Raw genomic sequence first — 14,108 nt, 5'->3', positions numbered from 1 at the left:
CTGAGGCCCGCAGAGAGTTCTGTGCGCTTCCCGGGCCACCGGCGCGGGCGACCTCTGGGCAGCCTGGAGGGAGGCGGGCGCAAATGCCGAGGTGTGCCCAGAGCCCAGAACTTTGGAAGTCACTCTAGAGTCGCCGAGAAAAACCGACCTGGAGCCACTGAGAGAGCAACAGGCTGGAGTGGGGACCCAGGAGCTGCGGGGGAGGAGGGCGGTGTCAAGGCCTTGTAGTGGGAGCTGGGTTACGACTCCCTCAAGCGTTTCCCTGCCCGCAGCTTTACCAGGAAAATAGCCCCCAAACAGCGGAGGATCCAGGAACTTAGACCCACAAGTATGCCCAGCCCCAGGCCAAAACCACCAACTTGCTCGCACTTTTCAAACAAGCAAGTAGCCGCGGCGCCCCCAGCTTAATCGCTGTGGGCGGCCACACCCCGGAATACACAACCCTGAGCCCTGAAATCAGACCTCTGACTTATTATTTTTATTTATGTATGCATTCGTTTCTTTAAAATTTAGCTCGGTTCCTGGTTCCTAAAAACACTAAGAGCTCTAGGAAAATGATTGCTCCAGGATTTCCCGACAGCTGAGAGGTAGGAGGAGTGCAAGCGGCTGCTGGACTGACTGGGACAAGTGGACCAGTGATTGGCAGGCCGCTGGGAAGGTGCCCAGGAGAAAGGGGCTTCGCGGTCTGTGTACTCCCTGCCGGGAGCTGGAGGCCAAGCAGCGAGGATCCGCTTACGCCCTTCTAATTTGCCCCTTTAGGGTTTCTGCCCTCCTCTTATTTTTTCTAATGAGAAAACAAATCATGGCTGTGGAATTTCTTTTAGGATGTTGAAAGTGTTCTAAAATCGATGGTAGTGATGGTTGCACAACTCTGTGAACAGAGGATAAACCATTGCGTTGTACATTTTAAAGGCCCGAGTTGTATGCTATTACATCTCAAATAAGAGGTTTTAAAAACAAAACAAACAGCCAAGTGAAGATGAAATAAATCTGGGAGGTGGAAGCTTGAAAGATTAAAAGAGAAAAGTGGTATAAATTATTATCTGGATCTAAGATTTTTCAAGCTGTCCTGTTCTTCACACTTTAGTGACAATTTGGATGAAATCTTTTGCCTTAATGCTACGCCAAAGGCATTCTGCCTTGGTGTGACAATATCTGCAGTCGTCAGTGTAAACATACATACTCCTCAGTCCCAGGTGAGAAAGAGGGGCCTGCCCTGACCCTGGGAAGCATCCGAACGTGAGCAGCTGTAAACAAATGATTTTGCAGGAGAAGAATAATTCAGAGAGAATGGCTAAGCAGAAATGACATAATCCAATGCAAAATAGAAAAAAAACAGTATTTAAATAGCCACCTCAGCTGTTCCCTTTCAATGGAGGAGCAAAGCACTACACTGTTTCCCTGACACTACAATATACTCTATTCCTCCCCAAGTGCTCAAATCAAATGATGTCTGATGGCGAAAGACTGTGGTCACTGGCTTCCTTTAACCCTCCTTCATCCAATTTAGCTGCTGAATGCACCTCTCTGGTCTCCAAGTTCCCCTGAATTCAAATCAGCCCCCACTGTATTCCAAGGGTGTCCAAGTGAATCACTCCTTTATCGACTACATGAGCACTGGCATCATGGAAAGTATGCTTTGTTGGCAGAGCTACTAAAGAAGGCCCAGGGTTCATTCAGCGGTCCTTTGCAAATGAACACATAGCACTCAGCACTTCCAAAATATGACAGCTCCTGTGATTCTCAAGAGAGTACTCAGATGTGGAAATTGTGATCCCCGTGTCTATACAGGGACCTTAAAAATAGGCTGATTTGCTCCAGGCCACAAAGCTCCTGTAAGCCTTTTGGACCCTTAGCACACAGAGCCAGGATATCTGAATTACCTGTGAGCCCTGATATGGAGCGGCTCCCCCACCAAACTGGGGCAGTCCAAGCCAGTTCTGTCACTCCAGCAGAGTGTACAGAGATCATTTTCTCTCTGTGCCCGACTTGAGTAAGTAGGGGAATCTGACTCCAAAAGCAGTGATTTTCATGCACTGCTATCTTCCTATGTGAAAAAAAAAAAGATTTTTAGATTTTCAATACAGTGTGATAAATTGAACCCCCAAACCCACACTCCTCCGTTGAATAACCCAACTGAAAGAGATCCACAGAGGGCAGGGGTGGTGCAGGAAGCTGGGATCTGTACTATATGACTTCAAAGACAGGGAGGAAGCTGAATGTGTCTGCTCTGGAGATAAAAGATTATCTCCTCAGAAACTGCACTGTTTTAGGATTTGAAAACCCTGGGTTCCTTTGAAAGTGCAGAATGAAGAGTTGTACCTAATAAGAGAGTTGGTTAAAAGACTGTGTAAGGCAAAGTTAGATCACCGTGCTGTCAAGTGAGACCACTTACTGCAGATCCATCAGCATGTCATCTTGTTTTTTAAGTAATTGTGTAGCATACAGCGCTAGCATTAACTCCACTTCAGGCCAAATAAGGGGCACAAATGAATACCCCATTCAGCAAAGGCGAAGAGTCTGGGTTGGACTTAATATAATGTGCACAAAAGGAAAAGAGTTTGATAGGACTAGAAAACAGCCTCTCAGCAGGCCAGATAGGGAAGAGACAAACAGTACTAAGGGTCAGGGGCCTTGGGGTAAATGATTGGCCTTTAAATCACTCAAAGTCTGTTGATTGGCCACTGAGCATATTAAAATGTTAAAATCTTTTGCCATTGAGTCTCCTTCCGCATCTTAATATATAAGCACCTGCTCACTTTTACATTTATGAGAGGTGAAAACTTGAGAAGTTCAATAACTTGTTACAATTTTTGCATTTGTAATCCAAGGCTGATAAGCTTACTTTACAGGACTGTGCTGAGGTTTAAATATGTGTGAATTGCTTAACATAAGGGCAACAGCAAACCAAGCTACCTCAGGATACCGATGAAGCCCATGAATAATCAATCAATCCTCCAAAAAAAATCAACCCCCAACAATTGCAGCTTCCTTAATATGCCTAAAATTTATAATCAAAGCATTTCCAAAGACATTATCTTAATTTGAATATGCAAAGAATGTTTGTGCAATTTCAAAGAATAAATTACACTATCTAAGGGATAGGGTATTCGAAATCAATGTTTATGCTACCTTTTAAATGCACGTTCGTATGATGTGAATAATGCTGTAATAAATATGCTCTTCAAGTTGATATTTTAAATGTCCTAAGCAAGAGTTTATTGATGATATCTGAGAAAAGTGGAAAAAGCAAGGAGATGGAGAGACACAGAGGAAAGAGAGTAGAAGATGTGAAAAACTGTTTAAGAAAATATAAATGAAAGGGAGACACCTGGAGCCAAAAGATTTAATGTCTAAGGAAAAGACACTCACAAATAGAAGGAAAACAGGATGGCCCTAGAATAAGAAGAGAAGAGAAAGGGAAGGCAGGGGAAAGAAAGGACTTTTAAAATAATTATAAAATTTTCTGGTCATGTATCCGCTTACCACACAATTCACATTTTTCTCAAAATTTCCTAACCAGTTGTTTAACTACAATTATAAGAATTACTAAATGATTTTTGTTTGTTTGTTTGTTTGTTTGCTTATGGCTCTTATTATTTATATTTCTCAGATATAAAAACTTGGCAAGTGGACATATTTGCACAACACACTTTATGTCTTCAGCTGGCACATGCTGAGATAAAATCTGGGACTAAAGGAACAGTACAAACTTGTTCTGATTTAGTGAAAGATTCTCAGAAAATATGCGATTTAATGGGTTAAATGGTTTAAAAGCTTCTAAAATGAAATATTATCTCTAAAGAAATCCTAAACACTAATTTTGAAATGTGCTACTCTTTACCCACACAGTCATTGCAACAAACACAGGAGAAAAAAGGTAGATACAAGAATTATTATAAAAGAAGTAACATTACCACGGATGGGGAAACACTGAGCAGCTTCAGTTCATCTTTTCAGAAAAATGAAATAAGAAATAGGAGTCATTTACCAGCCTTTAAAATTTTTTTGAAAAAACAAACCAAACTGTATTTCTACTTTAAAAAAATGTTCAATAGCTTCTGTGTGGAAAAAAAATGAGTATAGTAACTTAAGCAAATATTTCTAATCTAAGCAAATACTTCTAATCGGTTTGAAAGTTCTTGTTTAGCTTTTTCCTTCTGCATAGCAGTTTGTCATTGAGAAACAAAATGGCTCATCTGTGCAATGATGAAAGTCATTAAATGTAATAAATATTTTAACCAAATCTTTGAAAGGTCATTTTAATTCTTCTGCATGATAATTCCTGAGGAGCTATATTATTTCTATTTCATATTTCTAAACTAAGAGCACATGTGGTAATCAAATACTTATACTACCTTAATTATATAAGGAGTAATCTCACGGTCAGAAATAGTGAAAAGACAAAGAAATATCTTTTGTCATAATGTTTTTAAAACAATATTGATGCCCTACTAGCAATTTTTTAATTAAGTTTCTTGGTACATTTTAGGTAAATAATGTAGTTACCGTCACCATTGGCGTCTTGTACCTTTACATGATGTTATCTTTGTTCATACTTTTTCCCAATTCCCTTGCCCTCCCCTCACCGCCTCCTCCCTTCCCTATTTACAAAGACTTTGTTTCCATGATTTTCCTATTCTCATATTTTTTCTTTTCCCTTCTTACCTTTCCCCTACCCCTCCCACTTCCCCTACACCTTTAGCCCTTTTCTTCCAGCAATAATTTATTTCCTAATTATTATGATTCTCTCTCTCTCTCTCTTTCTCTCTCTGTGTGTGTGTGTGTGTGTGTGTGTGTGTGTGCATGTGTGTGTGTGGTGATGTGGGTGAGATGAAATTAAAGTAACATTACAAATAAAATTTAAAACCAGTTTACCAAAATAAGATCTGCTCTTATGAAACAAGAAATTGGGCAACAATTGTTTGGCTTCAAGAGAAAACAAAGATTTCAGCTAAAACACAGTTTTAAACTGAAGGAAATACAAGGAGAAAGAATTGGCTTTATTTAGGAAAATAATGAAATTAAATGCCTCATTTATTCATAGGAAGCATTGTAGAAAAGAATAAAATATATGATATCTGTGTGGGTTTTGAGATTGTTTTAATACAACACTGCAATACTTAGTGGTGCAATTTCTCTCAATTTTTTTCTTTTTATTGAGTTTATTGATACATTCTAGGCATACAGTACAGTTACATTCATCATTGGGATCCTGTACCTTTACATGACAGGTCTTAGGTCTCATTTTTTCCCCTTGTCCCTACCCTCCCTTCACCCCCTCCACCCCTCCCCATTTACAAACACTTTATTTCCATTTTTTCATTTTCTCATACTTTTTTCTTTTCCCTTATTCCCTTTCCCCTACCCTTGCACTTTCCCTACACCTTTAGCCCTTTTCTTCCTATTTCACATGGTCAATTATCTCATTAGGATCTTATGTACCATTATAGTTTTTCACACCAGAGAAACTATTCGGTATTTACACATGTGTGACTTATTTATATGTATCCATTCCTATTAATGAATCTAGTTTCTCATTCTTTGTGGCTGAGTAGTATTCCATTTTATAGAAAAACCACATCTTCTTTATATAGTTTCCAACTGATGGAAAAATGGGCTGTTTCCAACTTTTAGCTATTCCAAACTGTGCATGCTGCTATAAACATAGGTGTATGTATATTACTATGATATGATTCCTTTAATTCTTTTGGAAAGATACCCAGCACAGGGATGGCTGAGTTCAATGGAACCTCTAGTCCCAACTCTTTGAGGTATCTCCATATTGATTTCCATAGTGGTTGCACCAGTCTGCACTCCCACCAACAATGGAGAAGGGATCCTTTCTCCCCACAACCTCGCCAGCATTTGTTATTGATTGATTTCTTCAGAGCAGCCGTTCTTTGTGGGGTAAGGAGGAATCTAAGTGTTGTTTTCATCTACATCTCTAGAATGACCAGTGATGTGGAACATTTTTTCATATATTTACTTGCTGCTTTTACTTGTTTGTCTGAGAAGTGTCTGTTCATTTCAGATGCCCATTTTTGAATTGGGTCTTTATATTTTGGGGGGCTGATTGTTTTGAGTTCTTTAATATTCTGAATAGTAGTCCTTTGTCTGAGGAGCAGCTGGTAAAAAAATTATCCCACATTGTAGGTTGTCCTTAGTTCTGTTTATGGTTTCTTTTGCAGTGCAGAAGCTTTTTAATAAGATGAGATCCCAGTTGTTGATTCTTTCTGCTAGTTCCTGTGCTACTGAGATTTGCTCATAAAGTCTTTTCCTATGACAATGTCTTCCACAGATCTGCCTAACTTATCTTCCAGCAAGTTTAGTGTTTCTGTTTTAATATTTAGGTCTTTAATCCACTTGGATTTTAGTTTAGTGCATAGTGAAAGAGAAGGGTCCAGTTTTAATCTTTGGCAGGTTGAGATCCAGTTTTTCCAACACCATTTATTAAAGAGGCTATCTTTCCTCCTGTGGAGATGGTCAGCTCCTTTGTCAAAGATGAAGTAGCTGAGTACATCTGGAGTTGTTTTTGTGTCTTATTTCTACACTTCCAAACCTACCACTACACTACTCAATATACCTCAGTCTGAGTAACTGGAAAATGATATGAAGAAAAGAATAAAAAGGAGCAATGAGCCACTTGGACACTTTTCTCCACTTTTCTGAAGGATGGCATACTGAGATGACATGATATCTTTATGTTTTGAATATCAATGTACCTTCCTGACTATTCTTCGAGTTATATAATTATTTCCACCTTAAGATATTTGCATCAATGAGAGACATTTGTAAATTTTACCAGTAAGTCCAGGATATATGCAGAATTTCCAATAAAGTTTGTTTTGTAAAAGAGAATTTCAAGTGGAATCTCTGTAATTTTCTTGCACTTGCATTTTTTTAAAAAAATAAGATACTTCATGTATCTTATTACATGTACTCATGTATCTTCAGGTAATCAAACTTTTTTACTTCTATAAATTTACAACTCTACATTTATGCATTATGCTGTTTATTCCTGCTTAAACTGTTTATAAACCAGCTAGAAACCAACTATTAAAAGCCAAATCATTACATTCAAAAGCGCAAGGAACCCCTCGACTATTTTTAGTTTATTTTTTATTTTTTGGCCTTTTCTTATTGTTGCTTTGTAACTTGGAACTTCACATAACATTACTGGAATGTGCCAAAATATTGCACCTATTAGGGTCCCCACTTTGTATCTCAGTGGCCAAACCAGGAGGCAGTACAAAGACTTTTAAATAATGTCCCTCATAGCTCTACTTCCAAAGCTAACCATAAATGCAGGTGAAATGTTAACATCTTTAAAGTACATTTCCTTTGTCACTTTTCCAGTGAGCTTATGTAATATCCTGCTAACCCAGCACCTTACCTGCAGGCTTTCCTTCTTTTCACTCCTATCACTTGATTAATCAGCAGGTGTTTACTGAGTACCTTTCACTATGCTCAGCAAGATTCAAGGGACAAAAATAATTATGTTTTAAAATAGTAAGAATCCATCTCTGTTCTGAGAAGGATCATACTATAGTCAGGAGGACAATAAATCAACAACTGTCATGGGGTCTGTTAGGCCTTTCGGGGGCAGATGAACAAACAATAGTGCGGAATCAAGGAGGGACTAGAAAAATATATGTTCAAAGAAAATTCAATTATTTTAAACCAGAATTACTTGTATCGTTCTCTTCCCCCAAATCCACCAGTGACTCCCCGCTGCCCAAAGTTCAAAGCATTTAGCGCAGACCTGCAGGTTACACTTCATATCTGTGCTCTTCCCCTACAGGGCATCTGCAAAAGAATGGTATATTCCTGTTGCTATCAAAACATATCATAACTCAAAAGCATAAAACAAAGACTCATTATCTCATATTAACTTCTGTGGATCTGGAAGCCAAACTTGCTTAAGTAGGAGGCTCTTGCTCTACTGAGATGGCAGTCAAGTTGTTGGCCACAACTACAATTATCTGAATGGGCGGGAGGATATGGGTCTATGCTCACTCACGTGACTGTGGACAGGAAGCTTCAGTTCCATAGTGATGCCTAGCAGACATGGCCCCTGGCTTTCCCTAGAGTGATATGAGTATTTGAGTGTGTGTGTGTGTGTGTGTGTTTATACAAGTGAGAGAGACAGACAGACAGACACCAAGACAGACCAATCATGGATAACTCAAACTCCAAAGGGACTTGTCACCTCTGTGCTATTGGCCACACAGAACAACCCAGTTGCAACGTGGGAGGAGACTATATGAGTATATGGATAACACGAATCTGGATGAATTCTGACCACGTTCAAGAATGGCTACCAAAATTTAGAACACTTCTAGATTTCCATAAAACTATAGATTGGGACCAAGGATATTAAATACTTCTACTGGAAAGAATTTTACCACCCACACATACAACAACATGTCAACAGTGTCCACAAATAACTCTTCATGAGGTGCTCTTCCATACTTTGCCTGTGTTAATTTGTCTCACATTTATATTCTTGTGCCTAGTTTCTTGAAATTCCCTGCAAAGTCCTATTGGTTGGATCTCCACAACACTTCCGTCTAGCTGCAGTGCCTTCTTCAACTTGACAACTATTCAAGCTTCCCCTTCAGGATTTAGTTCATCTACCTTCTGGATGTATTCCCTGCCTTCATGGAGCAGTCTTGCTTTTCTTTCCCGCCCCATTCACATCTTCATTGCAGAATTTATTACACTGATATTATTCCTTTACAATCCCCTCTCATTCACAAGACTGAGAGCCTCTGCAGGAGAGCCTAATTTCAGTATCACCATACTTTACACAGTCCTAGTGTATAATAAATACTTCTTAATACAAGTTAGTCAAATGAATAAATTGTAGTATATTGTCTTTATATGTGTACATGTGTATTTTTAGGAATTACATTTAAAAGGAAATTGCAGAGTATAAAAAAACATGAGGACATTGACCTGATGTGTTTTTAACCCAGACTGTTGATCACACAGTAGTGTTTATTCAATATTTTTCCTATTATAGTTCAAATTCATCTTGTGCTATGGCTTGCATTCTCTGAAATCCTTTGAGATTTAATCTCCATTATGAGATATTAAGAAGGTGATACCTTTTAGAGATGGATCTTTAAGAGGTGATCAGGACTCTGCTCTGTGCCAAGATGTATTAATGTATTAATCATATGAATGATTAATAGATTTATGGATTGATCAATAAATGGTTATTTCAAGAATGGGTCTGTTATAAAAACCATCCTGGTTAAGTTTCTTGTGGGCTCTCTGTCTCTTGTTATGTGGAACCCTTTGTCACCTCAGGACTCTTCCAGCAAGAAAAACATCACCATATTTAGCTGGGCATGGTGGCGCACACCTGTAATCCCAGCACTCGAGAGGCTGAGGCAGGAGGATCACTGTGAGTTTGAGACCAGCCTGGGCTACATAGTGAGTTCCAGGTCAATCTCAACTACACAGTGATACCCTGTCTCGAAAAACAAAACAAAACAAAACAAACATCACCATATTTAGCCCTTTAACTTTGGAAAAAACTGTGAGTTAAAACTGGGCATGGTGGCACACACCTGTAATCCCAGCACTCAGGAGGCTGAGACAGGAGGATCACTGTGAGTTCGAGACCAGCCTGGGCTACATAGTGAGTTCCAGGTCAGTCTCAACTACATAGTGAAACCCCTTCTCAAAAAACCAAAAAAAAAAAAACAAAAAAAAAAACTGTGAGTTAAAACAAGTATCTTCTCTTTATAATTTACCCAACTTGTGGCATTATGGGGCTTTTTTGTAGTTTAAAGGTCAAATTTATTAGTGTATACATAGACTATAAATACTGCACAGATTACTATTAACAGTCAAGCATAGAGACACAGCCACTGCCAACCTATTTTGTGAGTAGTCTTGTTCCTTTGTTCCAAGAAAAGTATGCACCATAAGACTTGGATTTAGGCTTTGGAACTTTCCACTCATCAATGTCATAGCTCCATCCACTTTTTTTCTGCAAAGGCAACTATGTCTTCTTTGGTACTGAAGGTTGGAACCATGCTGGACAAGAGATCGGCAGTTGATGCCCAACCTATCAAAGGAGTTTCCCATGCTGTCTGGTATCAACTCCATTATCCATTTCTTTCTGTCATTTACACCAGACTGCTTGTTACTGCAAGCAGGAACAACGATCCTGACTTTTCTAGTTTTGATATGCTCTTCTGGAACACCAGTTAATATAGTGATGTGCAAGTTGAAATTCCTGAATTGTGTCCTGTGCCAATCTCCATGTGGATGTGCTCAACAACCTGGTCAACCTGCAAATGGCAATGGCAGCTGTCTTTCTCCCCAACAACACTTGCTTCAACGCCCCTGACATTGGGACCACTGCCATGTTGCTACAGCCAAAAAGCCAGATTATGTTTTTAACAACAGAAAGCAAACCAAGACACCATTTCGCATAGTACATTTTTAAAAAGAAATATTCTATGACTTCGCCTAGAGGGAAACCAAAATTTGTAGTATTTTTGTGGGTCATATTATAGCTATGATCTTAGGGCTACCACCTAAATAATATACATTACAGTAGTGAATTTAATTTGTAATAAAAGTCTAAAAACTTATTCTAAAAGTTAATATCAGCACTAAATGGACTAAGTTATGGACAGCAACAGTCTGAAAGCAATGAAAATGGAAACTTTCTATTCTAAAATGATTAATGCAATATCCAAATATATCAGCCCAAGGAGTGGCTTACTAAGTAAATCATCTCTGCTATTTAGAAATAATTTTGTAGCTTGGAGTTACATTTCTGGTATTAGAGTTCAGAAGTCATAGTTCTATTGTGTCTGGCTTCTACTAAACCTTGCTGATGCAGCTTGAGTTCCCAGACTCTCACTTGTCCCAAATTGTTCTGATACTCTGTAAAATAATCATTCATTCAGATAGCCTATTTATCAAAGAGCCATAGTGCTTTAGATAATGATTTGAACTGCAATAAACTTAAATAAATTGCAACAAGGGAGGAAGTAATATTTAAACAAAGACCCAAATTATAGGCAGGAGTCAGCCATGTAATTATATGGGGGAAAAGAACCTTAGAAGGACAAGCTAGCGCAAGGTCTCTAGTTGGAGTAAGTCTGATACATATACATAATAGAAAGTGTAAAAGTGATGTTGGAATACATTGAAAGTTGAGAAATATAAGATGAGAGATAAGAGGAGATAGATCGCAAAGGATTATGCCAATTGTAGAATACAAATTAGATTTTACACTAAACCTAATTACTCTATACTGTGATTTTTTTCCTGCTATTTAGACAAGCATTTACTTTTTCAAATACTTTTAGTCTTTGCCAGTTTCTTTCCCGATTCTACATTAGAGATCTATAGAGGTCCAACAAACAACATTTTAACATCTCAAACAACATTTTGGACTTTTTAAGGTTTGAGAATATTTTAGTGGGCCTAATAAAACTAAAACAACTTTAACATAGTCAGATATCCTGTACTATTTCACTGTCACTCTTATCATCATTTTCCATACTCTAGGTTACTCTAGGCCAAGGCATACAACTTACTTATAAAAGATCTTATTCAGAGAGAAAAGATCAATTACTTTACAGATATCCTTCTCTTCCTCTCACTTTCATACCAAAATATAGCCTCTAAAGGTTTCATCAAATTCAAGATTATATTTTTTCATGTAATTTCTCCATAATAGGAAACTATTAAATAAAAACAAAGATGCCACTTGTGTTGACAGCTATAAAAATGGTAGCCCCTCAACTAAATGGATTATAATTCCTTTAGAATTCCTCTTCATGAGATTAGATGATTCAGGGACTTAACTAAACCTTTCCTTTAGTGGGCAAGCATAAACAATGACAGAATGAAAAATTTAACTTAAAGGAAAAAGAAATCTCATCGAAAATAATTTGGGGAATCTGTATTGGAATTTGCATTAAAATCCTTCTCAATAAACTATATGGCAGTACTTTTTTTTTCTTTTTGTTCCTTTTTTTCTTTTGTTTTTATTTTGAGACACACTCTCACTAGGCAACTAAGTTTACCAGACTGGGCTCAAATTTGTGATCCTCCTGCCTCAACTTCTCTGAATTACAGGCACACATCACCGCTACTAGTAAAAATGTAGTCTTTGGAACTATACACTGTAAGCTTTGGTAGAAAACTCACTAGATAGGTTTTGGTTTTTTTTTTTTTATTGGTTGCCTCATAGAAAATGCCCATCCATTTTAGCAGTGCTATATGTACTAGTAATTCTATATGACTCTGCAGAAGGAACAGAAATTTGTGCTCCAACTTTGTAAATGCATTTCTGGTAATTAAAATAATGTTTCTAGTTAAGTTCTAATTATGATACATTAATTCTTCCATGTCTACAAAAGCAAAAGTAATTGTGTAAAACAAAGTGAAGACTTTTACAATAACAACAAAATTAAACACAGCCTAAGATTGGATGGTCATATATAACTGATTGTTCAACGTATTTTATTTGTTGTTTTCTTTGAAACTCCCAAAACTACATCTTACTACACAAATACTATTAAAAGGAACATTTAAATGATTTATTACAAATGCCACACCTTGATATATTTTAAGTAAAGAATCATTTAACTACAAGTAGCTTGCTACCACATTACGTCTGATAATTTGATTAAGAATTTGTAGGGGCCGGGGATTTAGCTCAGAGGTTCTGTGGCCTGCCTTGCAAGCACAAGGACCCAAGTTCAATCCCCGGTACCAAAAAAAAAAAAGAATTTGTGGAGGTTGTGGATACAGATTGATGGCCCTGTTGTAGCCAGTACCTTTATTTCACCTCTCAAAAGCACACATAGACAATGCTGCTTGGATATAACCATCTAAACGTTCAAACTGCAGGAGTAGACAGGGATCAGTAGGAAACAGTGAGGCAGAAAAGTGTTCCAGGTATCATTTAAAAATGCCTTTAATCTTTTGCAGGAATTCAGGTGCTTCTGGGATTTTCTCTTTTTCAACTCTAGCTACTTTTATACCCTGGGACATCTGCCTGAAATACTCTTCCTCCCTTTGTTCTGCCTGCCCCTTCCCACTTCACACATTTGTGGTGACAAATGGCCAACTGAAAAGTGGTCAGTATATAATAGTGTCATATTAGTGTTTCATAAGACATGTAGAGTAATGTGGAATTTATCTTTAGAGTAACAGGAAGTCAACTATGATTTTTAAACAGGTAAAAGCGTGTGTGGATGTCATTGCCTAGAGTTTCATATTCTCCCATTGAATTTTCCTTAGCATCAGCTTACCTTGAGAAAGGAAAGTAGAAATGAATTTTCATAGACTGCTGAGAAAATAAAGATAGAATGTTCTAGAAAGTGCAAAGTACTAAACATCAATTTACATTTCAGATAGCTCCATAGCTAGTGTTTAAACAGGGTCTGCTCTGATTCTAGGTTGTTCAACATGTAGAGGAAAAAGAGAAACTGAACTCAGCAAATGTAAATAGCTGTGTAAGTAAGCAGAATGGCAGTGCAAATGGTTAAAATAAAATGGCAGTGGTTAAAATAAAAGCATGGTTACATTTGATAAAACTCATAGAGGCTTTTATGCCAAATTATGACCTAAGAAATAGATTATGTGTGTCAGAGATGGAAGAGGAATTGGGAAGATAATTCTATTTGCCCATTTTACCCAGAATAAACTCCAAATATCTCCACATACCTTGAATCTGCTAATAAACACGTGCCAGTGTTTTTACTAGCAGCTTTGCTCAATTTCTCTTTCAACAAAAATATTTTTTAGCAAGAGAAATAAAAATATTAAATCCCCAAGGTCTTTATTGAGCAATAAATTAAAATAGAAATGCCAAGCCCTGAGTTTCAACAACTAGAATTTTGAAAGAATAAGAAACTTAAAGCTCTTGATATAAGTATTTAAAAAATATGAAGCAACCAACCAGGACTTAGCATCTTGTTAAATGACACAACAGATGGCTAAAGAAAGTTTACATGTTAGATACCTTTGCAAGTGTTAAGACATACAATTAACAAGATTCAAGTGAATGTCCTTTTTTGTTAAATTTTATCCATATAGGATTTATAACTTTTCACTTATAA

At 37.5% G+C, this 14,108-nt stretch overlaps 1 pseudogene; it reads right to left on the bottom strand.

The window, feature by feature from the left end:
* Positions 1–9,892: 9,892 nt before the first annotated feature.
* Positions 9,893–10,387, bottom strand: LOC104875949 (annotated as a pseudogene).
* Positions 10,388–14,108: the final 3,721 nt, after the last annotated feature.

This window comes from Fukomys damarensis, unplaced genomic scaffold (genome assembly GCF_012274545.1).
Source record: "Fukomys damarensis isolate Sample0158 unplaced genomic scaffold, DMR_v1.0_HiC HiC_scaffold_15, whole genome shotgun sequence".
NCBI lineage: Eukaryota > Metazoa > Chordata > Mammalia > Rodentia > Bathyergidae > Fukomys > Fukomys damarensis.
Note: the sequence above shows the minus strand (reverse complement) of the source record. Positions and strands in the feature narration are given on the sequence as shown.